This window comes from Diadema antillarum, unplaced genomic scaffold, assembly GCF_040938485.1.
Source record: "Diadema antillarum isolate AM-2024a unplaced genomic scaffold, OU_Dant_1.0 seq00001605_RagTag, whole genome shotgun sequence".
NCBI lineage: Eukaryota > Metazoa > Echinodermata > Echinoidea > Diadematoida > Diadematidae > Diadema > Diadema antillarum.
In genome coordinates, this window is record NW_027272318.1 from 356965 (window position 1) to 384598 (window position 27634).

A 27634-nucleotide genomic window follows, 5' to 3' on the forward strand; every position below is an offset into this window, starting at 1 on the left:
TGAATTGCGTGTTGCTTGGTTCTCAGGAAAAAAAAAATGGAGGTGCAATTGGGAAGGGAAGCCCAAAGAAGATCTCAGCCAAGATTAAGTTGTATAAAGTCTGTGTCCTCTCGCTAACGTGAAAGGTGAAACACAGTTCACTTCACCTGCTTTGTAGTTAAAATTCTCGTGATTATGAATTCAGATGCTTACTAGGATGTCACGTCTACTTCAATCAATCCAATCAGTCTGATCTTCCACTCACGGCGTACCGTGGAACACCCTCGTCAGTTAAAGGTTGTTTGTTTGTTTGTTTTTTTTTTTCAGAATGTCTTTTGGTAAAAAGACACAAGAGTTACCTTTGATAATGTTACATGACAACGAAAATGAACAATGAAAACAATGTAAGATAAAATAACAAGTTATGTTACGCCAAAGGGTCTCAACTCATCGTGACAACAAATTGCAACATGAAACGGGTCGCATGTTTTCCTGGATATTGCCTGTGATGGAAATACACACGGATCAATTAATTAGGACATTTATGTTATTTGAAGGGCGTTCAGTGATACATGTACTATAAAGAAAAATGAAAGGCTCGACTTGCACGGGGTAGCAACCTGTAAGAATTATTCGCTCTACTTTAGCCACATGGCGATCTGTCTGTACATTATCGCTTTGTGCATCGCAAGAATTGAACACATCACAAAGACATGACTGTGTGTGACGTCCACTGAAAACCTGCCATTCTTAGACCTATTTTGTTTATCACTACGTCTACATGTATGTCCGAAATATGCCAAATGTAAAATACTTGTGCCTTGTATGTCTCTTGTTCTGTGTTGTTAAAGTGACATGTGTATAATGAAAAAAGCAAGAGTGATAGTGCTTATGTGTTGTAAATGTTTGTATAATTTAGTGTACATTTGTGTAAATAAAAACTTACATTACCATACTGAAGAAAAAAAAAATGTATGCCATACTTTCTTGGCTATGCCTGTACATGTGCTGCTACCATGAATGTGTGTGCAAAATGTGCATGCTAGATGACATAGAATGTAAGCTTTTCACTCTATACACTGTATACACATGTACATCTATATGCTGTAAACTTGTATATATTCACATATACATTGTAACTATATAAGTACATGTATATATATATACACTTAGCAAAGAAAGAAAGTAAACACTTTTTTCAAGTTTATATTTCTATGTATGATATACCTATTATAAATGGTAATTCATTTGGCTATCAACCTGCTAGGTCAATAAAAAGGGAAGCTCTACACATGAGTGAACACCTTTATATTTCTCTTTCAAGGCAGAAAAGTAAAAATTGCAAATATGAACAAATTGTCATTCATGCGTAGGTAAGTGCTCTTCCATATAACAATAGGAACAGAAGAAAAATAGAACACAATAAGAAAATGAATTTATTTGCAAAACTAAACCTATGATCTGTATAACATTACATGAAGCCCAAAAGATCAATCAAGGCTAAAACTAATGGAGGAAAATTGATTTTCATCAAACTCTTCTATAACAAATTTCAAATCGAAAAAGTGTTTACTTTCTTTTTTTGCTGAGTATATATGAAATCAATGACAACACTTTTAATTAACAAAAACTGGACATAACAGCTGACACAAAATCATTACAAGTGATAAGAAATGAATTTAATGTTTGCAATGTCTTACAACATTCACACATAGTTTTGGTTAACATAAAATTCACCGAGCTGATGTTTGGCACATACGGTACATTACGAACAATCCTCAAAAGTGAATACTGTGGCGAGAAAGGTGATCATGATTAAAAATACACAGGAGGTCCAACTTTGCTCAATAAAACACACACACATGCCAGTGATTAGGTACTAGAGACTTTTGCTACATATACTTGCGACTACATTACACGAACATAAAATCATAGAACCTCTAGTTGGTTCTACACACTACCTACCGAATCGATGGGTATCAAAAAAATTGCAAATATCTCAGTTATCAGCCTGCAATAGTCTTCATAGGGAGGGTGAGTGAAATGAATAGACAAATTACAAACAAATTGATAATAAAACGGGTCTATATATAGGGCAATTACCCCCTGGGCAATTACCCCGGACCCTTCCCCCTCCCCTAACCCTAATCGCAATCCTGGGGACCGTTTCATGAAACTTTTTGTCAGTGATTTACACTGACAACTGTTAAAAGCTACTGAAATCTTTGTGTCTGATTGGCTGATAGCAAATTTGTCCGACGAACTCGTTGATGAAACGCCCCCCTGAACCTAATGCTAACCAAAACCCTGAACCCTAACCCTCACCCTAATCTTTACTCTAACCCTATCACTAACCAGTAATTAGCAGGGGGGTAATTGCCCTTGGGGGGTAATTGCCCTGATACGAATAAAACAGCTGACGGACTACAGAACTGTATTCACTGAAAATATAAACATTAGTTCTACAAGGAGGATCCCATAACACGATGAGAGAAAAGACAAATAAAGTAAAGCATGCACAAGTCAAAATTCAGAGACCAGAGAACAATCTAATGATATATGAAAAAGTTGGAAAACAGAATTAAAAAAAAACCACACAGACAAGAACAAATTCAGGACTTTCTCACTGCATCGACTTGCGTGATTTGTCGACTTACAGGATGCTGGCTTACGCCTAGATTTACTGTACATATAATCACACACTGACATACGAATTAATAGACAGGACGGCAACCTCCTGGATGAGTTTAAAGTCACACTTGGCATGTTGGTAGAGGACGTCACTCTCTTCATAGCATCAATTTCATTTCTTAATATCCAATGGTGTACTTTTTATCAGATTATTTTGCTCACCTTTTTGTGCCTGTCACAAATACCGTCAACCACATGCTTTGTTTGGGTGAGAAAAACTTTGTGCTTGTGTCATTACTGTTCCTTGTGCAACCCGAAAAAAACTAACTAACTGAAGTGACTTACTGCAACATGAATACTTTTGCAAACAAAACCATCTATATCACATCTGAAAGGTGGTTAATCAAATCAAATTGCACCTCAGGCTGTTTAAAGGAAAACTACAGGTTACCTTTGGAATGCTAATCTTGAAAACAGCACTGCAGTATCACACATTCTGAGGGCTGAAAGGGCTTTAATACTTTCGGCGGAAAATGGTATATTTACCTTTCCTGCAATACACATGCATATTAATACAATTTGGGAAACATACTGTAAAACGAGGAATTTTCGCGTGCATTTTAATTTCGCGAATTTCGCGAGCGCCAAGATTCGCGAAATTAAAATGCACGCGAAAGTTCTTGTCTACACTATATGCATTGAATGCCAGTGGCAGTTCGCGAAAATTTCATGCCGCAAAAAAGGCCGTCGGCTCCAATTCGCGAAAAATTCATGCCGCGAATATATCATGTTTTACAGTAGTACAAGTATTTTCCATGAAACCTGCAGCATATTTTTGATAAAAAATAGTACTAAATACTGAATGAAATAAACAGTTGACATCATAGCTATTCATACTTTTACAGGAAATCCCACTGCAGGCAACAAGATTCAAATTAGACAAGCAAATACATCCTACAACAGTTTTCAGACATTCATACATGAGCTACATGAAATGTACTTTTATTGGCTAACATCTTACTACTAAGAAAGAAAAGAACCCATAATAGGTTGCAAATTCCATAAAGATACTACCGGTCGAATAGAATTGATATTTGGGAAGGCATGTCAATTAGTACTTTTATCTTCAGCACATCTTGTGTCAATGATTTGGTTTGTCATGGCAAATACAATGTGGCATGGTAATGATGGCATAGAGTAATGATGAGAAGGAAAAAGTTTTTTTCTTGTGCTTGCACGGGTTGTCAGCCCTTTCTCATTCACAGTACAGTCACACAACTCTGAGAACAAGACCGTCAAGTTCTCAGATCTTCACATCAGTTACACATTGACAAAATGATGACCAAAATAGTACTGGAAAACAAGCATAGAATGATAAAAGGTTCTCAGTTTGAACTCCTGTTTCATAAAACAGTGTTGACAACAAAAATCAAAGGTTGCAGTGATAAGAACAAATCCATAACCAGCACACTTACCATGCTCAAATACTTTTAAAGGAATAGAGTTTAAAGAAATTCATGTCTAATCTGCCGACAGTGGATACGGCATCAGGTGAATATATTTCTCTTGGTCGTAATAGCAGCCTGCCTTGACAGAAGACTACCCTCCAGTTCTGGGGTAAGGCCACAGAGGCCAGCTGTCTCCTCCGGGGAAGTGGGGGATTTCCCCATTTCCAGTGACATCTCGGCTCTGTGGGAGGGGCACAGATATGAACGATGCATTCATGTCACTATCGTAAGGAAAGGCAGTGCAGTGAAATGCTCTTTAACAGATAATCTAAATCATTCGTATACACTAAAAATTTGGTGCACGATTGAAGACACCTATGAGTGCTATAGAAACTACTGATAAAAAAAGCATAATAAAACAATGAAAAGTAATAACATTTTTTAGCAAGAGCATGAATAAGGTCTGAAATGCATAACACTACCTAAAAAATAATGCAGGGAATAGAAATTTCCAGTTAAAGAAAAACTGTAGTGCTTATGGGCCTATAAAACTGAAGTACACCGAAGGAATGGACGCTAAGAGAAGTACAGATGTATAATAATCTGGCGAGTGATCTTTTTATTTAATATGCAAGTTTGTTTGTTTTTTTCCAGTCATACAAGTGAAATAATGAAAATATGGTGGTTAGGAAAAGAATGGTAAAGATTTTTTAGGTGATTTGGAGTAAAATGAAGAATATGCAGATATTTCTCTCTTCCTTCTTGAAAAACAAAAGAGAAAGAAAGTGAAAAGAGATAAAAAGAAAATATACCATTTCTTATCCAGGTGACTAAACTACCAGCATGGGATAATAACACAGAATATTAGTACCGGTAACCATTAAACTTATAAGAATTAAAAATCTCCTTTAAATTTCAAAGATCACGTAGTGGAAGCCCTTACTTTGGTTTGGATCTGGTCATGAAGGCGAGAAGGGAAGTCTGCCCCTTGGGTGTACCGCTGGCAGATTTGTCGCTCGGGCGTCGCCTCTTCGAGAGTCCAGCTACTTTACACTGCCCCAGGAGAGCCGACGATTCTAGAAGGAAGCAAGCAGGCTCACAGATTAGCTTTGAAGCATTTCCCACCATCATTATCAGAACACACTGCAGCCTGTTTAGACTAAACTCTACCTCATTCTGTTTGACAAATTTTTCTTCGCTGCTTGCAAAGCCCTCTCTTTCAGAGACAACAACTGCTATGATACATGCATGTAACTTGCATTACTCATTGCACAATCTCCATGAAACTTAAAGGGGAAGTCCGGACGATTATCAGCCGTTTCCTGTGTAAAGAACAATATTTCATGAACCTATTACCCTTTTCCCGACGAGAAAAGACCATCAGATACATTTACTATGATTTTTTTTTAAAATAAGGTAATTCTTCATGTTCGAATCCGTCGCGAGCAGCCCTTCGCACTATCTGTCCCAGCATGCATTACGCGTGACGTCACAGACTCACTTTCCTCAGCAGAGCACCGCGAGCGCAGCCCAGCTACGCATCGATCTCCCATTGCACTGCTGACTGCGGCGCGGTATCTGCATGCCTGCCGAGGTCTGCCTAGTTGGCGCTACCGCAGGAGTCCGTACACTGTTTTAGGAGTGCTGTTGCCAAATGCTGTATTCCTTTATTCAAATGATCTTCGGTATATATCTATATAAAATCTGTCAAAGATTAATGTAAAATAGTTGCAATGCTATAACATTTTCATTTTATTGAAATATTATATGTATTGTAATACTGCCGTACTTATTAGTGTCCACCTCATCACTTACAATTCATTGGCTATTGTTGTCATCAGAGTGATCAGGCACACATTTACGTCTGCTGCTGCCAAATGCTATCACAATCCACGATAGTTTTTTTCGACTTCTGGGTGTGAACAATCTGAAATCAGACTGTCAATTTCAGAATTATTGCCCCTCTAGCTGTCCAAGACTGTTGAGTATGTCTGACGATGGTAAATTACGACAGTATAACTTTAAACCGTGGAAGAAACGCCAGCGCCAGCTTCATCATAGTACCGCCGCCGGTAACTGCGACCAGCAGCCCCATACACATAGCGTAATGGGACTGCGTACTGTAGCATTCAGGATCATGATAAGGTAGCATCGTGGATAAATATCAACTTAAAATCAAAATATTTCTTCAATTTGAAGACTTACCAGTAAAGTTAAAGTACATTGTATATTGACAACAGGCTTTGGGCAACGTTTGGTTCTGCCAATAGTCCCTTTCTGTTCAAATTGATGACTTAATGTGACTTGGTCGAGAGGAACCTTGGAGAGCCACACTGAATTATTGACGGCCAGGACAGGCGCACACACAAAGAGACATTCAATTTTAAATTGATATTTATCCGCGATACTACCTTATCATGATCCTGAATGCTACAGTGCGCAGCCCCATTACGCTATGCGTATGGGGCTGCTGGTTGCAGTTACGCCGCCGATGGGGAGTATGACGAGGCTGCATCGAGTAGTATTTGTAAGTTTTGACGACAAACTTGTCGATTAAAATATTGGAGAGCCATCTTGCGCACCTTTCCCGCTCATTTTATGGGTTCGGAATGGCAAAAAAACTCTTCTTCTTGCCATCGCCCGGTATATTAGAACACCCAAACACTTCACACATCGGCATTTTCGATCGTGGATCCGCTGCGTGGCCGGAACCATGCGGAACGCTACCGCTTGCTCGGCCCGTATCGCCGTTGCTCAAGCAGGGCTCCCCGAGCCAGCTGATGCTCCAAACAAAAAGCAATGTGATGGTAATACGTCACGCTGTCACGTGATCTTTCTCGCCGGCGTACAGAAATTGAACAGTTACGATTCAAAATTAGTGATGCTAAAAAATCGATTGTGACGAGTTGGGAGGGTATTTTTCAATGAAACTTAGTCATTATGGTCCTTGATTTATGTAGATTATGGTGAAATTTATTCAAAATCGTCCGGATTTCTCCTTTAAAAGTAGTAAAAAAGTTCATTTTGGGGAAAATTTTTGCTCATTTGTAAGCATGGCATCAGAACAGCAAAAATGAACAATGCACAAGAGAATTTTCACAAGAAAAGAAAAGACAGCATGCACATCATTCCTCTCTCTACTTGAGGAGTGAAGTACAGCCTCATGTTTTGTGTATTTACAACATGTCTGCACTTTCATGAGCAACTTTGGGTGGTTACATAAATAAAGTCTGTCACTATTATGCTTTAATAATCAGACTGTACAACTGTGAAAATATTGTAAAGCTACAGATTCTTGCTATCAACAGGGAATCTCAACTGAAGTATCAAGCTCCTTGAAAGATGTAAGGACATCAAATGCCCAGGATAGGTCAGCGGAGCAGGGTGCATACACTGATCAACTTGTATTGTGGAAGCTTTTGCAACATTCATTACGACATATAAAATGCAAGCTTCTACAGCTGAACATGTCATCATAGTGTCATATTATATATATGCCACTTGACTGACATTACACAAACCAGGAGTGGGTTTTGTTTTGTTTCTTTTTTCTTTTTTTTTGGTGTTTTTTCCCCCAAATGCAGCACAGCAGTACTGTATTGTGTCAGCAAAAGATAGATCTTGATGCAAGCAGTTCTAAAATCTTCAGCGAGATACATTATGCACTAGAGATAAAGAGTTAAGTGATGCTACGCTAGCAGATTTGCCAGCACAATGGACAAACCTGCTAGTACTCACTTTCCTAACTTACTTTTTGATGCAGGGATGCTTGATTTGGGAATGCTTCTGGTTTTCTCTGCATGGTCCTATAGAGAAGAGAGAGAGAGAGAGAGGGAGAGAGAGAGAGAGAGAGAAACAAAAGTATCATGATGAGCCGATTTCATTCATAAACCTATGGCCAGCGCAGTTCTAGGTCACCTCAACATCAGTAATAGCTCATAATCAATCATCAAGGTATTCCTTGAAAAGGAAACTCAATAGATTTTCTGTTTAGATTCAGGCAGGAAGCATACTGAGCTGACCCTCACAAACACGACTGGACTGTCCGAGCACCTTGAGATGCCCATGATTAAACAGGAGTTTCATTTCCGTACACTAGACACAGTGTTGAACAAAGTGCCGTCTGTAAGAAGCAGACCTGGTTTAAGCAGGAATTCCCCTCTACCAAGAAACCACCTTCCTGACAGTTATTTTGGAATATTCATCTGCTACGATGCACACTTTCAGGTTCTTTCATAAGGCTTTCTTTAAGAAAATGGGTGTAACACCACATCACATCAACTCAAAATGGTTGTATGCTTATCCTAACTGGCATAGGTTTGTCAATAGATGGGGTACTTTCAGTCCAACATTAACCCGTTGAGGACGAGTCCCGAGTATACTCGGGCAAGCGTCTATGGGAAATGCTTGTTGTAGCAATATCAAACCGTCCTCAACGGGTTAAGAAATGTTAACTGACAAAAATATAAGGCCGCCTTTTCTAATGCTACAGTTTGCTAGACAGCGCAGACATGACAAATATATCTGTAACGTGATATAACGGGCAAACCCTAACTACATCCCAAATAAATTTGCAGTCTCTTTCACTGTTGAACTCCTATCCCTTCTATCTTCTACAAATTTGGACCAGTCTAAAGATCTTGCAACACTTGACTTGAAAATTGTAAAAAGCAATTATTGTAAATGAATGCAATGAACCCGGCGAAAATTATCTACATGTGTATAAAATGGGCTCTCATTAAAACAATAAATACATACCGGGTATAAAAATAAATTAATTTGATCATGGTTAGTTTAATTTCAATCTTCAATCTTCAATCCCATCAGATAAACACGCAATCCAAAAAGTACTTCTCCAGGCTGGGTTAAGCATTAAAAACACTTGCTTTTACAACATTCTTTTCCTTCGGTTTTTGTAAAAACCGTCTAACATATATGTGACATGCCATCAACAACAGCAATCAAAAGGGGGAAAAAAAAAAATCTGCAAGTATAACAGATACAAGAATGTGAAGACAAACACACTAACCAGGGCCCTGTTTTATGAAGAATTATAATTGATTATATAGTTGATTTCTATTGTAAGTCTCTGGCAGCCTGTATGGTAAGGAAATTTATAATCAATTATATCTTCTGATAAAATGGGGCCTAGATATTTCTGTTCCACACATCACATAACCTTGTGTGACAATCTTACGTTTGAATTTCTGGGAGCCAGTAACGTCATGTTTCTCTGTCGCTCTGATGTGGGGGAAGCCGAGACTTGCATCCTGCCTGGGGGGGTGTTCTCGCTCCCTTCACTCTCTTCCGGCTGCTTCCTCCGTCTCTTTGCTCCAAAGTACTTGGAGGAATTACCCTGACTCACGGGAGAGTCCTTCGTGTCGCTCTCTTCGTGGTGGTTCATGATGATGCTTTGACTGTTGGATGACAGCGGTAAGGAGGATAGTCCCGTCTCCGAAATCCCGCAGCGTTGTGGGTCATCCTTCAACGATGCGGGAGGCGACGGCAGCGGTGGTGATGGGGAGGATGACTGGCTGAGACTGATGGCGTCAGTGTCTGGGCTGGAGGTCTCGCTGCTTTGGGATCCCTCCCGAGACAAGTTTGATAAGGACTGAAGAGGGGACAGACATCGAAAATGAATGAATATATATTGAAGTTGCAAAGACACGTTCGGGTAAATTCATTCCATGTGCTCAAAAGAGCTGTATAAATTATGGTGAGTGTGTAAAGTGAGAATACACCATTGTGATAGTAACAAGACATAGTGTCAGGAAGTTAAATTTTAAATACATTATACTGAAAAATGACTTTGTTGTGGGGGAGGACAGAATGTCAGAAAAGAAGTTGCACTGATATGTAATTCTGGGTCCATTTGTGACTTTTGCTTGAATCTGATTGATACTGTAGATGATGAAAAGGGTAACTTCTCCTTTCCCAACAGCATGTGTACCGATAACCCTGCAGGCCTACCCACTTTTGCCAGAGGTGGATGAACCTCTGCCTGCATACATTGATTTCTTAGGGTATGGTATTTTCCACAAAAAGCTTTAAAATTAAAAGTATTCTCTTCATCTTTGCCTTTGAGTCTCGGTAATTATCCTCCCATGACCACCCAGTACGGCTCACCGTATGCCAGCATTTCTTCCTTGTCTTATTAAGCTATCATACATGAAATCAATAACAAATGAACACATGTCTCTTTCGACTGTCTTTATGATTTTTGTAATCTTCACACGAACAAAATAAATGTTGAAGATGACTTTATCGTTTCACTGAATAGAGTGCATACAAAACCCCCAGTGTTTTAACTTTAGCATTTCTTCTCTTCAAATGCTGATGAAATAAATTAGAATAAATGATCTTTAATGAAAAATGTTCCTTCCCCCAATCTGTTTAAATCACATATGCATATACACACACACACACACACACACACACACCAGAAAAGTATAAGCACTCATAGCCAATTTCTGAGAAACAAGCATGAAACAGTAAACACTGTCCTGACATTGCAACTGATTGACATACCATTGGTACAGTTACTTACTGTATACGCCATATATTTCGCGAGTCTAAATTTTCGCGAATCGGGAATTCCCAACGATTTCGCGAGTGGTTAAATTCGCGATCGTGGAGTCCTGTACTGAACGGAGAAATGTACACGCGTACGTCACATTCACATCAGGATCAGAGTCAATATTTTTGCGTGTCTTTAATTTCGCGAATAGCACCCGACTCGCGAAATTCGCGAAAATAAAAACCTCATGAAATATTCCGCGTATACAGTATTAGAATGGTCAGAATATTATGGATATCAAAGCACAAGGGGAATGGCTTACTCTCTTCTTCCTTGAAAGGCCTGTTCTTCTAATGCCATTGCTGCAGTCATTCTTACGCTTACTAGTGATGTCTGCCTTAACCTTTGATTCATCCCCGCCAGGTGATGATGGCAAGTCCAGGCAGGGGAGCGGAGGGTCACAAATGGTCGGCAACTGGACAGCTGACTGGACAGAGGGACCTTGACTCCCACCGGTGCTGCTCTGAAGTTCCTTGTGGATAACAAATGAGGCAAACGAGTGCGACTACTTCTGGCATTGACGAAATGCATGCTTTTTGCATGATCGATAAAGAGACACTTGCAGTTTTGAATCTAACGTTTATTCAAGGTTTATCATTTTATGACGATAGGGAAACAATTATTCATTTGTCTCGCGAAGAAGATCGTAGAAAGGTGTACGACGTTTCGCTCGCTACTGCTGAGCTTCGTCAGGTACAATAAGACACGTTGGTGCGTGCACGCAAGTTATAGCGTGTATGCGGACGTGGTAGTGGGCCCGCGGCCGCCGGAGCCGGGTCGGGCAGTGCGCCACACTGTGTCCGCTGTATGCTGCGTTCATGCGGACCTAGTTGGCAGCACGTTTCCTCCCCCAGCGGGGCGGGCAGTGCGCCATCCTGTGGCCGCTGATTACAGCGTCCATGCGGACCTAGTTGGCAGCACGTCGCCCCCCGGGGCGGGCCGGGTAGTGAGTCCTCCTGCGTCCGTTGACTGCCGTCACGATTCGGTGGCTTTGGTTTGTGCATAGTGTGGTGGTGTATGCGAATGCAGCGCATCCATGACTCGGGTAACTCTATGCCGACGTCCCTGTTGAGGTTGTCCTTACTGAGTCGTATATGGATGGCTTCCTTCACTCTACGAGTGTACCAGTGTCGTGCTGTGTCCATGCACTTCACGCCTTTCCAGTCTGGTTGGTGTTGGGCATTCCATGCATGCTCTGCTACTGCAGATGCCTCTGTTTTGCAGTTAGTGACGTCTCGGCGGTGTTCGGATAACCTTTCCCCTACCGGTCTGCCGGTTTCTCCGATGTAGCTCATCCCACAGTCTCTGCAGGGTATACGGTAGATCACTCCGTCTTTCCTGAGGGGAGGAACCGGGTCTTTGGCTCGAACCAGGTGATTTCTGATAGTGGCGTCGGCTTTGTAGACGACTCGGATATTGTGTTTCGCCAGCCGGCGTCTCAGAACGGGAGCAATTGACTCCACATAGGGGAGGACAACCGTGGACTTGTATTCCTCCTTGTCCTGTTCAGGTTGAACTCTTGCCGTTCGTGCCTTGTTGATGAAACACCTGGGATAGCCATTGGCCGACAATGCTGATCGCAAATGACGTTTCTCGCTTGCTGTGCCAGAGGGCTTGGTTATGATCTTGTTTGCTCGATCGTAGAGGCATCTGATCACTCCTCGTTTGGCGGAGGTAGGGTGGTGTGAGTTGAAGGCCAGATATTGGTCTGTGTGTGTGGGCTTTCTGTATATGGTTGTGCTCAGTTTCCCCCCTGTGTCCCTGTGGACTAGGGTGTCCAGGAAGGCGATGCTTCCTTGTGTTTCTTGCTCTGAGGTGAACTTGATAGTAGGTTCTCTCGTGTTCATAAATTCGAGTAGCTTGTCAGCGTGCCTCCTGTCGGCAACGACGAAGGTATCATCGACGTACCGCTTCCAAATCCTGGGTGCGGTTCCGGGGGGACACTCTTCCAGGGCTTGTTCTTCGAAGGCCTCCATATACATGTTGGCAACTACAGCAGACACAGGGCTGCCCATGGCGGCGCCCTCTAACTGTTCGTAGTATGTGTCGTTGTAGAGAAAGTAGGTGGATCTCAGAACAAGGCTGAGGAGGTCTGTGACCTCATCCGGACTGAGGGTGGTTCTGGTTGACAAATCTTTGTCCGCCAAGAGCCGTGAGTGTGCAACACTGCAGGCACCATCAATCGGGACGTTTGTGAACAGTGACGTCACGTCAAAGGAAAGCATCAACTCGTTGGAGCTTATAGTCTGAGTGCTGACGAATTCGGCGAAGTCGGTGGAATTGCGAACGGAGTGGCAAGTTCGTCCCGTGAGCGGGGAAAGAATTTGAGCTAGAAACTTCGACAGATCATAAGCAAACGATCCTATGCACGACACAATAGGGCGCAGTGGGACAGACTGCTTGTGGATCTTGGGGAGGCCGTAGATTCTTGGTGGTTGTTTGCGTTTGGGACGCAACCTGTGATAGGTGTTGTCGTCTAGGCTCCCTTTCTTACGTAGCCCCATCAATGTGCTGCCAACTAGGTCCGCATGGACGCTGTAATCAGCGGCCACAGGATGGCGCACTGCCCGCCCCGCTGGGGGAGGAAACGTGCTGCCAACTAGGTCCGCATGAACGCAGCATACAGCGGACACAGTGTGGCGCACTGCCCGACCCGGCTCCGGCGGCCGCGGGCCCACTACCACGTCCGCATACACGCTATAACTTGCGTGCACGCACCAACGTGTCTTATTGTACCTGACGAAGCTCAGCAGTAGCGAGCGAAACGTCGTACACCTTTCTACGATCTTCTTCGCGAGACAAATGAATAATTGTTTCCCTATCGTCATAGTATTCACCGCGATGGTCAACATCTTCACAAGGATTTTTATCATTTTACTATTTTTTTCTATTAGAAAGATTTTTGCACAAGAGAGAGAGAGGAAACAAAAATTGTGCTGTAAGACGACATCTCAGCATAAATTGTAGGTGCTATCTCAGGCAATATCAAAAGCGTGTGTAATATCCCCATCCACTGTGGATGATAAGACTCCACATTTTTACCTATTGTAGTGAAATGAAAATGTCTAAAAGGTACATTGGCAGAGTCAAGGCTCATGACTGAGCATTTACAAATCTCTCTTTCCCTTCCTTTCCCTTCTAGCCTCTTCCAGACAGGGTCCTATCAGTTTCCTCATGCTAGGAGTGCCTGTCTCGTGGACCACGTCTCAGCAGCATCAGGTGTGTATTATTGTCTTAGGATATCAATGTCTGCATCACACATAACATTCAAATAATCTGAAGTAAACTGAAAAGTCACACTTACCACTGATACCACAGAGCAGTTATCTTCTAGATCCATCATATCCATACTGCCCATTGGCAAAGACTGTGGCAAGAATGCTGCATCGGCTGAATCCTGAGAACTGGGCATCTCAAAGGAGTCTCCTTTCCTCAGAGACTCCACACCCGAAGACTGACTCACACTCGAGGAGCTCCTCGGCATCCTCCTGGCCTGGTTGCTCGGTCTGAAGAGGAAGCTGCTGAGGGAGCTCTGTTTCGTCGCCTCACCACCTCCCAGCTTCCCCTGTAGCTCCTTCTTGCGGCTCCAGGAGAAGGCGCCCCTGGGTCGAGGGGTACCCTGCCTCTGGCTGCTGGCAGAGGAGTCCAGTGAGGACTGGCTCCAGGATCTGCCCAAGTCCTCCTGAGAGCAGTCCATGTCAGTGACACTTGCTCGACTCTCTTGTGAGTCCCGTCTCAGGACTGGGTCAGAGGGAACCTTGGACAAGGTTGCATCTATGCCATGAGGACGATGGCGTGGCACATCGGAGCTGGCTTTGAGGATGGGATTAGATGCTGATCTCTGGAATCGCTGCAGTGCATCCAAGCTCTTGGACACATGTGTCTGCTTATGCACTCCTCTAAGAGATATATTCTCATCTCCGACAACAGATTCTGCATCATCACCATCATCCTCCTTCGTGGTGAGCCTCTCCTGCTCCATCTCAATGTCTACAATCCCTTCCAGGAGACTGGAGTTGTTCAGTTGATCATCTTGATTTTCTTTGTCATCTTCACTCGCATATCCTTCCATCTTGACCCTTGGTGCTTTCTTTGGCTCAGAAGGAACAGGCTTTTGTGAGTTAAAAAACCTGGGTGAGGAATATCAAAAATAGGATAAAGAGTATATAAATTGGATGCCATTCAGGATTCCTCCTACATAATTTATCACAAGAATGATGGTGAAACAGAGGACTGAAAAACACCAAGAGGAAAAATCAGACATTTGATGGTCCTTGACATCATTGACCCCTTTGTCTTCTGTATTGGCAAGATATCGTACAACTGTGAAACATGACACTTGGATATATTCCTCATTATGTGATATATGCTTTTGACACATTTTGGCCAAGCATCTTGTATGCTGAGATAATAGTTACTTTCATATTACACAGAAAATATTGGTCTACAAATACTTTGGTGAAAACGAGAGGACAACTTTATAGTGTCTGCAGAATTGAAAGTTGATTTCCGGTTTTGTAAACTTCCATGACAGGTTCTGTCTAAATGGACTAAATGAAAAGATTTCAGCAAAGGAAATGAAGATGTAGCATATGAGTAACATATTTTACCTATCTGTTTGTGTGTCTTGCCCACAGAGTTCATTTCATGTGTTTACTGGATATCATTTCTTTACCTGAGGAATTTCTTTGGGACACACTAGTTTTGCTCCATCAGGCAATATGATAAATACTTTTCACTACCCAATGTGTTGCTTTGGATTTCATTGGTGAAAGATATGCACAACATTGAATATATGTGACCCTGCACAACAAAACAAACAAAAAGTCGGCAGACATAAATTCTTAGTTAAGACCATATTCTGAAAGAGCAGACTTTAAGCTTTAAAATGATGTATAACTCAAAACAAATAGACTCTCCTAACCTATATAGATATTGGACAGAAAGCACAAACTCAGGTAAAGTGTGAACTGAGAAAAGGGGCTCTGAAGTACAGTGTCTATCCAAGTGCTTAATCTTTACCAAACCGTGCTGGCTGTGGGATGAATGGGACAAAAAACATGAAGTAAACCACCGGAGTAACAACAATGAAGGGATTATCAGATTAGAGTGAAATCGAGCATGCCTCATTAACACATTCTCTCCATAATTAATGCCAACTTTCAAAGCAGTAGCACTATCCTTTCAAAAGTTCTTAGAGCTGAAAGTGAAGAGTGTGTACAAGGTTTTTCAGAAATGAAAAAGGGACTCTAAAGACACACCTTATCACACTATTCTACCAAAAATGTTCGAGGTAAACTGCTAAAAAACATACTTTCCCGCCCGTTTTATGACCCCAAATTTCAGCATAATGTAAAAGAAGACTTGCTCTTTCAGAAAATATGAAAAAGTCAAGATCAGCTGGGTTGACCCAGTTCACTTATTTTCATTCCTCACGCAAAATCAGTGTGTGCGACTTTTTGTTCGTTTTGTGATGCACGGTCACATATAGTGAAATAATCCACTGCTAGACATTATGCCACAATTCACAAAGAGAGCTTGAAATTCATTCAAGGATTATGCAAATTTCAATTGCAATAACATGTCTGACACATTAGTTATACCAACAGACATTCATTCAAATGACTGCATAGCGACAAGGAAATGTGCAAGGTATGCCTATTTTTGCCTTGGACTAAATTTAATCTTTAAATTGGACTAAAACTTATCAAACTCAAGTACTACTTAAACAAAATGAACTATCAGAGATGGAAAAAACATGTTTGGGTACCTGCTTGTGACCACTTCGCCACTCTTTAAGATGTTTGCTCTCTTCTTGGACAGGATCTTGGATGCAAATCTGTTCCTCTTGGCTGGCTTGGCTGCATCCTTGTCGGGGGTTTCCGGGACAACCACACTGGATTCCATCTGCTGGATGTGGTTGGACTGCTGGTGGTTGGCATACATGTTGGACAGCTGTGCATCGGAGGGCGGGGCTGACTCTTCAACATCTATGATGAAAGACAGAGACTCTTATTTGCTTTATTTTTGAAAGACCTTGCTATAACAGACTTTCCAATTTTCTCCCTCAAAACAGAAATATGTCCTCAACCAAAACAAAATTTGTTTTTCATTTATTTTGTTCTCTTTGCACATCTTCAGTATTGTGGTTGCTGTTTACATGTTCCTATATACATGTACTTTTCTTAATGTGCCTTATATCCATGATATCCATGCACTATGCATAAGGTGTGGTAAACCTGCGTACCTGCTGGGCCATAGCAACTACTTGCAAGACATTAGGACACTTGTACAATTTCCTTTTCAGGCAATAGGAAGAAATACAATTTGCCATGCCCCAGGTCATACCTAAAGAGCTGTCTATCTCTAAATGGAATCAACTGCAACAGCTCATCCATGACATATCAATCTTCTTTCTTTCTTTTAATTCAGTTAGATTTTGTAAAAGTATTGCTATGAGTCAGTTTGAAGAATAGCAGTTTGCCATTCATTTCCCCCAAACTAGATCAAAACAAGAGCAATGGCTTGAATATGCAACAACTTTACCTCACAATATGATGTATGTCAGCAAGTTTGAAAGACCCCTTTGCTATTCTTTATGTAGAAACATGTATACTGTAAGAATTTTGCATTCTTGTTGTGAGACACAAACCTTCTATCTGCCTCTTCCTGTGGACGACCTTCTGTCTGCTGGTATCAACAGTGACTTCCTTCCCTCTGGTACTCTCGCGGTCTACCGCCTGGACTTGGTCCTCGCTCGCTAGACCAGGACCTGGCTTGAAGTCCTGGTGCCATATACTCAGCATGTGTCTGGGTGTTTTCTTCTTGTCATAGGGCTATCAGTGAAGTTAGACGAAATATCTTACTCAGTATGCATACAAAAGTAATTGATGAATTTGAAGACTGTCACTTAAGTATGTTAATATGGCCAGCTGAAAAGTTGAAATCAATAATGTACATTCATAAAGTGCTTGCTACAATATTTCTAAGTGTTTTCAAACACGACATGTATGTGATTTCAAAGGTGCAGACTTCATATAATTCAATGAATCATAACAATGCATTTCCTTTTCTTACTCATACAGGAAATCATACACACTATCTAAAACATATTTGGATTATTGTATAATCCAAACATGTTGTTGACATGTACCTGAGTGGAGTGATTTGGAGAATTTTCTGTATTTCACCATTTACAAGTGATGATGCATTTTATCATCTTTGTCTGTGCAAACATACAGGAGTGAAACATCACTGTGAAGTATGATGTAACCTCTCAAATGATACAAAAATTCTTAGACACTTCTACATAGATAGACATCATAGTCGAATGAATGCCATTCTAGTGATGACAATCATGTCACAACATCAGAATTTTCTTCTAAAAAAATAATGAATTCCGATTAGCATCTGAAAAAACACATTACAAAAGTAACCGGTTTAGACACACAAGCTTCAAAATGAATGAGGTCCATCCATTATACCAAAGGTCAACCTTATACCACCACTGCATCAAACTGAAAAAAAAAAAAAGGAAGTGACACTACGTCACATGGACATGTGCATACCTTGTCAATCTGTGGTTTGAAGTCCCACATTGTCTCCAATGTGTTGAAGTTGAGGTTTCCCAGAGCCATTTGGTACGCTTCACAGTCTGCATTATATCTTTCAGAAGATAGAGCAGATGGTCATGGTATCTTGAAGTTGAGAAGTGTCCACAAAATGTGTATACCAGGTATGTCACATAGAGTTGGTTGGTCAAAGAAACTGCCTAAATAGTCAACATTTCGTCGGCTGAGGATTAGAAGGGCGTTAAGTTGCCACTAAAGCCATAGTGTTCAAAGCACCTTAACACCCTTCTCATTCTCAGCCGACAATTTCATTTCAACCACTTAGAGTGAAGAAAGAGTGGACAAGTAACAAGTTACCGTATGCGAAGAAAAAACAAGGTTAACATTATGTTCCCCGTGGCCACAGCAGCCCTCTTTGCTTGAAACATAGTGTGCCATGGGATTTTGACCATTTTTTCCCCCCTCCACATTCTGAGTTTTGGCCTTCTTTCGTCATATCTCAGTCTCCTCTCTTTGTATTGTAGATGCATTGATGTGTCATTCACCATGTTTTACTACGTCCTAATGTGTTTCTCATCCACACCATGACTGCTATGACAAATTTTTTGACAGTTTCATAATCTGGCCTGACATCCAGAGCAATCGTGGTTTGTCATGTTTGAGTTGACCATCCCATTCCCCCGCATTGTTTCACATCCATCTCGTTTTGTCCATGATGGTCCAAAAATGACCGCTACTGCTGCCGTGAATGTAATGTAAACCTAGCATCAGGGTGCAAAGATATTCCTTCAGACCAGTACTCACTTTCCAGCGTACGTCAATGTAGAGGGGCCCACTTCAGGAGTGTACGGGGTCAGGGGTTGTTGCCTTTTCAGCTTTGGGTCAAATGCCAGCTGGTAGAGGAATGTGTTGTTGGCTTCCAAGAACCCCTTGAGATACTCTGGTGGCACAGTGAACTTCATCTTCAGCGTTGTGGCCATTCGCCTGATGATCTGTATGCATCAAATAGCAATTGCAAAGAGATTATGCCAATGGTAAAAATACTGAAGTCTCAGGTCTGTTAACAAGATCATGCACCACTTTCTCTACTTAATTCACTCATGTTTATCTGACTGATTCTATTAGAAAACATTTATAAGTTGGCATGCACTCACTTGAATAATTCTTTGCTCTTCATGGCATTTAGCAAGTCTTTTAATGTGTCGTTGAGGCTGCATGTTCAGTGGTCTTTGTAATACATTTTGCTCTGTACAGCCTCTTACCACTTTGAAACTTACAATAAATTTCCTGTATCTTATGTATAGATACTATACTGCTGAACACTAATGGCATCTGAATGAACATTTTGCATCTTTTTAAGCTGGGAAAATTTATGAAACGACAGGCCAACTCTGATATAATGAAGAAATTCAAGATATGTTGCAAAGAAATGGCACTATTAAAAGTTCGCTTCCATGCTCTGGTGGTAGACACTGGATCATACCCATGTGCAAAATTTGATTATTCAAACTCATGCTGTATATGCATCTTGCACAAAAAGAGAGTTCCCTACTACTACAGATCTCATGTACACATTAGTCTGGCTAAATAGCCATGATAATCTGTTCAGGGTGTCTATGTTGCGACATGGAAGGCAGTGGATATTTTTGCACGACTAATTTTTCTTGTTTGGCAGGGTAAGCAGAGTTTCACATGCTTTTATTTCCGTGGAATCAAGCAACAACTACTGGAACATAAGGCCAGCAAAAATATTCATGTGCTCTTATTTTCGCGCTAGTTTCTGGTCGTGCGAAATGTGCAAAAAATTTCAACACTGCAAAAATTTCCACTTTTACGTTAAGTTGTATCTGGAGCTCTTTAACACATTCCATCCAGAGAAGTGCAGTATCATTAAATATGGTAACATCTAATCATGCAACAGTATCACAATAAATCATTATCAATATCTCAATATCATATCATTCAGCATCACAATCCCTACCATTACAACTGAAAACAACAATATGCCAGATTGTAGTTACACTTTGTGCATAAGCAAAAAATGGTCATTTGTGATAAAATGCATGTTGGTTTTTAAATTCACTGAGATAAGCATCTGCGATGAAATGATTACTCATGTCATCCTTATAAATTGTGCTTGCCAGCACATCCCTGTGACAGCAACTAAATGTTCATTACTGCCGCCTAGTAGTTGGCAATGATGATACAAAAGAAAACTAGAAATGTCGCTATGGCGACTGATGCCTCCGCCATAATGCATGATTCTCCCTATAGGCGTATAGTACAATGTCTTCACAATGTGTGATCCATGACAGTTTCACGTAACTGGCAAAATATTGAAATGACAGGTTTGTCAGAAATGTCTTGAACTGGGTTTGCTTTAATTTTCTAAGAGTGCAGGTACACATATTTGGGGAATTGAGAATTTTTACCTGCATTCTGACAGACCTTTTTATAAGTTTATGCATTGAGTAATTTCCAAGGTATGAAGAAAGAGTGTAATGACGGTTCAAAATTGATTTTTTTTTTTTTTTTTTTGGGGGGGGGGGGGGGCATCGAAACCTGGCCTTTGCCCTTAACCTTTGACCTTTGACCTTCTGGCTGGAAATTTCCAAGAGAATCTCCATTAGGTAATTCATGTAATAAGTTTTGAAACTAATAAAGCAAGCATTGCATATACTAGTATGAGGGAAATAGTAAAATTTTGAGGAGTTGACCTTGACCTTTGACCCCTGACTATTGACCCATGACCCCTTAATTCCCTAGATAATCCCTGCCAGTCAGTACATGCGTATGTACCAAGTTCCACGAAGATACATTGAACCATTTGCAAGAAAAGTGATATTGCAACATTTTCACCTAATCTTTGACCTTTTGACCTTTGACCTTATGACACGAAACTCTCTCTGGAGAATCTTTACGCAGTAGTACATGTCCACACCAAGTTTCAAGAAAATATCTTTGGGCATTGCATAGATATGGGGGGAATTGCAACATTTGTAGCATTTGACCTTGACCTTTTGACCTCTTGCCAATGTCACTAAAATCATATCAACTAATTGGCCCATCATACATCATCCTTAGACCAAGTTTGGTGAAAGCTGATTCATCCAGTTTTGAGTTATCACGTAAACAGATAAATTTTAGGATTTGACCTTGATCTTTGACCTTTGACCTCTGTCCGATTCACTGAAAAACTAATCAAGTAATTGTCCCATCATACATCATCCTCCAACAAAGTTTGGTGAAATTTACTCCATCCAGTCTCGAGTTATCGCGTAAACGGTTACAATTTCATGATTTGACCTTGACCTTTGACCTTTCGCCGATTTCACCCAAAATCTAATCAAATAATTGCCCCATCATACTTCATACTTGGACCAAGTTTGGTAAAATTCCAGTGAATATTACTCAAGTTATCGCGTAAACGAAAGCGGACGGACGGACGTACGGTCGTACGTACGGACGTACAGACGGACGGACAACCCGAAAACATAATGCCTCCGGCACCACTTCGTGGCGGAGGCATAAAAAAGATGTTATTGCATTCAATGCAAAACAATGAAATGGATGCCTACCCAAGTATTAATTGAAGGACCATTCTGGTCGTCTGGTCTATGCATGTTCATTCTTTGTTTGAACATGAATTCCATGAATTGTTACATCGAGCGAGCTTATGCATCATGTCACTTTGAAAAAGGGAGAAGTGTCCAACCAACTGAGAAAAGAGAAGGAGATGTGCACATGAGCTCATTACAAACAGGCTAATTGCAATGACTTTCCCCAAGAGCTATCTGCTTGCCTGCGAGATATCTGGATTGTCGGTCAGCTGGAAGAGCTTGCGCGCCTTGCCGATGCCAATGCCCGGCAGAGAGGAGAGGTAGTCGCATCCGGCCAGGATACACATGTAGCGGAACTTGTCCGGCGTGAACTTGCTGCCGGGCCTTCATGGCACGGTTGAGGCGAGAGGAGTCCACCTCAAGGCAGTTGCCGGCCAGGTCCAGCTTGACAATGACCTTTTTGAGGTAAGCACAGAAAGAATGTGTTTGCTCAGAAACGGGATGTAAATGACCTTGAAACACAATATATTAGGGACACAGACCTGAAGGTAATTGAACTTTAAACAATGTTCAAAACTCTCAGTTTACCATATGCTCTGAATTTTTGCCATATGGCTCTCATTTGCCTTCACTTCCAGGAAAAAGCCTAATTGTTAACTGAAGTATGTGTGAATTACCTTCCGGAATTTACACCACATCAGCAAATTTTTCAGAGCTATTCAAATTTGCCATTCTTATCAAGCTACAGGAATTAAAAAAAAATATATATTTTCTTCGTATCTCCTTTCGCTGAGTACTGACAATAAATGGAGAGTTATGGGTACAAAGTGTAGGTCTTCTCAAATCCAAACAAAACAAAAAAGAAATATTCAAACTGCTCTATGATATCCCATCTTTGTTAGGAATGGTATGCGGGCACAATAAGGCCTACCTTCTTGCAGCCAAATGCAATGAGGTCAGAATCTTCCGTGATGACGGCTTGGACGAATCCATTCTTCTCCAGATAAGCCAGCTGGGCGTCTGCCTCATATGGTGCCACTATACAATCCACGTCTAGAGATTGCACAGCCTGTGAGTGGAGACGGTTTTGGTTACAAGTGTAGTCATGTCAACTGTTCACTTCCACAATGTAGTTTAATCACATTAAATGGGATGCCAACCTTAAAACAGCACTGCCATATTCTAAGGGCTGAAAAGGTACAACTTTGTGCAAAGACAGTATTTTTATCTTTTCTGCAATGGACATCTAGTGTAGTAATACAATGTCAGAAAGACAGTATTTTCCATGAAATCTGCTGTATTTGAGGCAAAAAAAAAATACTATGAAATACTGCAAAAAGTATAGAGTGTGCATTTCTGCATTAGACAAGGAATTAATTTAAGACCCCACTGTGCTGAAGGAATGTGACACAAAAATGTTAAAGCATTTGACACATTGCTCTCATAAATCATTTTTGGGATTGACTTTTAATATAGTCTAAAACTACAGATAATGAGGCATCCAACTTATCTTACATAATATGATTTCAAATTCAAACATAATCACGGTGTACTATACAACTTCCAATTGTGAAAAAATATCCACAATCTAAAAAAAAAGAAAAAAAATCAAACATACACCAAAAACATACCAATAAAACTTTCAACAAAACAAAACAAATATGATGAACAAAAGCATGTCAATTTAAATTTGAATATACATAATGACAAGATCATTATCCAGAAAAGACCAAGCAACTTGAATATAACACTGCATTCCAATTTCTTACTTTCATGACATCCAGGGCCATCTCAGGAGTGACATTGATACACTTCACAAAGCAGTCTCGGGCCTCACTGGCCTTCCCTTCACGCAAGAACTGACGGCCTTTCTTGCTGTAGTTTTCCCTCCGCCTGCAAAACATTGACGAAAGGACATGATCTAATCCGATCACAATATTTCAGAAATAAAAAGTTTAGATCTTATAAAGTCGTAATCATTGTTATAAAAAGATATTCATTGTAACTGAAGAATATGTAAAAAAGAAGTCCGGTAAATTTAAACAGATATGGGTACAAATATGAATGGATGGAAAATAATGACATTTCTTTTTTCTGTTGTCTAACACTACAGCAATAATTTCATAATATGCCTTTCTTCCAGTCATTAAAAGTTCTTTGCTTTTTCCTGGCTATATCCAAAAGCTAGATTCAATCAATAGATCTGAAAATTGCTGTATGTTTACAAATATAAAGAGAGATGTGTGGAAAAATATGAATGGATGGAAAACAATGCAATTATTATTTTTTTCTCTGCAGTCTAACACTGCAGCAATAATCTTGCAAAATACCCCATTTATAGTCATTAAAAGTTTGTTATTGTTTTTGTTCTTGGTAATGTCCCACAGCAAGATTCAGTCAAAAACAATACTTCTTTCCAATTCAATCAGGAACAACACAGTTTTAGTTAGTATGTTTGCATGTGTTGAGATTTCATTGATGCCAGTCATTGATCCCTATACAGGCAACTCCCATTATAATGAAGTCCTCTGGACCGGCAGTTTTCTTTCGTTACATGGAAATTAAGTTATAAGCCAAATAGTTAAGTAAAGTATACAGGCAATACTTTTGGGACCTGAATTTTTACTGCGTTATAACAAGAATTTCATTATAACCGTGTTCGTTATCATGGGAGTGCACTGTACAGCATATATCCAAGAGGATTTTCTAGTTTTCTCTTGATTTTCAATGCTACTGCTTGCAGACTCACTCTCGTCTACTCTCTTCCACTGCAGCCTTGGCGGGCAGATTCTTTCCGTCAAACACCATCACTGGCCTGATGTTCAGGGACTTGAGCATGTTGACATACTTCAGACAGTACCGCACATAGCTGGTTGAAACAGGAAAAAGAGAAATGCATGTCAAACAATCATAACGATAGCAATAGAAGGATATAAGCATATTGATTAACTTCAGACTGGTCACTGCACTACCCTTTGCTGCTCAAAATCTGACAATAAGAGATGCATGTGAAAAAGATGTATCATTTAACACTACAACTTGGTGAATACAACCACGTATGATATTCAATAAATACAGTCAATTTACACATGTGTACTTTCAACATGAAAATCAAGATACAGGCTGTACCTTCACAATTACACTTCACTTTATTAGGATAGACAATTAGAAAATCAATATGACTTTGGGTATCATAATGTTTAAATTGTGATAGAGAATAGTTTCTGTCCTGTCTATGGGATTACTATATAATGTATAGGTATGGTATCAGTAATGCAGTGACAGGTTTCATTTGCAATGACAACTTAATGATCTTTTACACACGCACTGCACAAATTTGGAATGGATGCGGTTTAAACTTTGTAATGGTGTAATTATGGTAATCAAGGGCAGAAGTAAAGGAGCTAATTGAATGCCAGTAAAAGAAATATTCCTTTTGCTTCTCAATAGACAATGACATTACATCCAAAGATCTTGCTGTTGCTTACTGATCAGCAGGCTCTCCTTTTGCCAGCTGGGAAGCGCAGGCCACAGCCCACGGTGGATCCAGCAGTACGTATCCACAGCGACAGTGTAGCCGCTGTACTTTCTGATATGGATAGGTTCCGAAGTCTCTTTGAGAAATGGGAGGAGTCCCTGAATTCCCATCTCTGTTTCCTTAGATGTTGCTGGCTTGTGAAGAGTCTTTTGGCTGCAATTTTGAAGCAAATAATAAAATTACCTGGTAGTCCTACAGAAATTCAGTATCAAGGATACTGTTAGACTTGAAGTTTCACACATTAGCTGTTTGAATTTCATAGCCATTGTTGATTCATGATAATCTCTATACTATTCATTACTGCTCACTATCCTCTCGATACTGGCTACTACTGTACTAGTCATGGAAATGCACACCTTGCCTTGGCAAGATTTTCTTTTTGGACAGCCACCCAAACTGAAAATAAAAAATATATTCTGACAGTTTTAACAACATACATTTTTTAGTGAATACATAACAGTTTTGGGGTCTAAAAGTTTTAAACTAAGGTGAATGCTCTTACAGGTACAGTGGTACACAGAGTCCCGAGTGATAAGACCAAGGGTCAGGATGTGGATTGATATACTGCAGGGTTGGGGGTTTGGGTTGGAGTTAAAGGTTTGGTGTGTTAAACTGTTTAACAGGAATACTGTTAGCTTGTGAAGTTGTAGTGAATGAGAACTCTAGATCTAGAGGGTCTACTGGATTCAGATTAATGATACATCTACTACTAGATCTACTACATCTCCTGACATATAAGCCCAGCACATTTTATTTTTATTTATTTATTCTTTTTGGTTAAACTACTAGTATAGTGAGATGCCCGCAGCTCATCAGGGGCCCTAATTAGTAATACCGTCACCCTGCTTAAAACACAGCAAAAAATTATGCCTGGGTAGGCTGGGCCGGGGCTGTGTTCTGTACCGGTATGCTGAAACTTGGCAGGGTTTCCACAACCAAGCAAACCGTGGCAAACACCCAAGAGTTTTTCGCGAAAATCTTAATTAGGAATATATATATATGTTATACATAGTCCCCACCGCTGCGTGTCCATACTAAATAAAACCCTACCTAACCCTATAAGTACCCTAACCCTAGACGCACGAGTGCACGCGCACTATGGTGGGGATCTAGGTGGGGGACTAACTGCGGAGCCCCAACGTGCAGCGTTGGGGGTGTGACGTTTTCGCATTCAGATCGAGGAATTGTACAAAACGGTGCCGTTTCGGCGCTATATTTCCTTAATTTTTCAACAAAAACTACTAGGAATACTAAGTTACATGGGTCGATTAAACCTAAATGATTAATTTCGGCGACTGTTTGATGCATTTCATCGCTTATGATGCAGAAAATGTTGTCTTCTAACTCGTATATCTTCAGCTCACCGATGCTCACTGAAACTCACAATCACTCGCACAGCTCCCAGGCGCGCGCACAGCATGCATGCAGTGCAGTGCAGTGCATTGACAGCATGCGTAATGCGTACTAATGGATATAGCAGCAAGTCTCTCCAATACTGTTGCACTAGGGCAGGCCGCTTATATTACTCCTAAAAAATGTAGAAAATTTTGCAGTTTCTCGATAAATGGGTGAGAAAAACCAAGTCGAAAAGGTAATGTATATTTCATTTTTTATTGTCACTGTGTTTATGATGGAAATTTAGCCGTGCTTTTTTTGTGAAGTCGCTGTGAATGTGGCAATGGAGTTATTCGTGATTTTTGCTCCCGCTCAGCTGCGAGGTAGCCGCCAGGACCGCGCCTTGCGGCGCGGTCTCCGGGGCTAGGTGGGGACGGTCTAGATCACGATAATGTTTAAAATGCTTTTGTGCCACTTCTAAGTTTTGACAGAAACAGGTGCATGAATTAACGAGCGATGAAAGCCCATGTGTAGTAAGTCCATGATTACATCATATGATGTAGGATTTTATTTGTAGTTTTCTTTCATGTTGGTTACAGTTTAGGATGGCGGCGCGCGGCGATGACTTACATGACCATTACCATGATTACATGAGCCCGACCAGACGCCATTTTACAGCGACTGGGCTGTGTGCTATAGACCTCTAACCTTAGACACTCTAGATACATGATCATGACTTGACATGAGAACCAAAATGTGTATCCAACTCAGAATACAGTAAAAGAAATGGCTCGAGCACTTACCACCAATTGATCTGGTCACCTAACACGGATCCTGTACAGTTACTGCAACATATTTACTGCACCATCCCTGGCCTCGATGTATCGTTCTGCTAGCAATCCTAATTTGAACGACTTACAACGTCAACTGTATGGGCCGGGCGTAGAAGTAGAACACAAGTAAGCGGTGCATGCTACTAGTGCTCTGCTAGCTGT

At 40.8% G+C, this 27634-nt stretch overlaps 1 pseudogene; it reads right to left on the bottom strand.

Moving 5' to 3' along the window:
• Positions 1 to 11324: 11324 nt before the first annotated feature.
• LOC139711039 (uncharacterized) lies at positions 11325 to 27559 on the bottom strand (annotated as a pseudogene).
• Between the last annotated feature and the right edge of the window lie 75 nt (positions 27560 to 27634).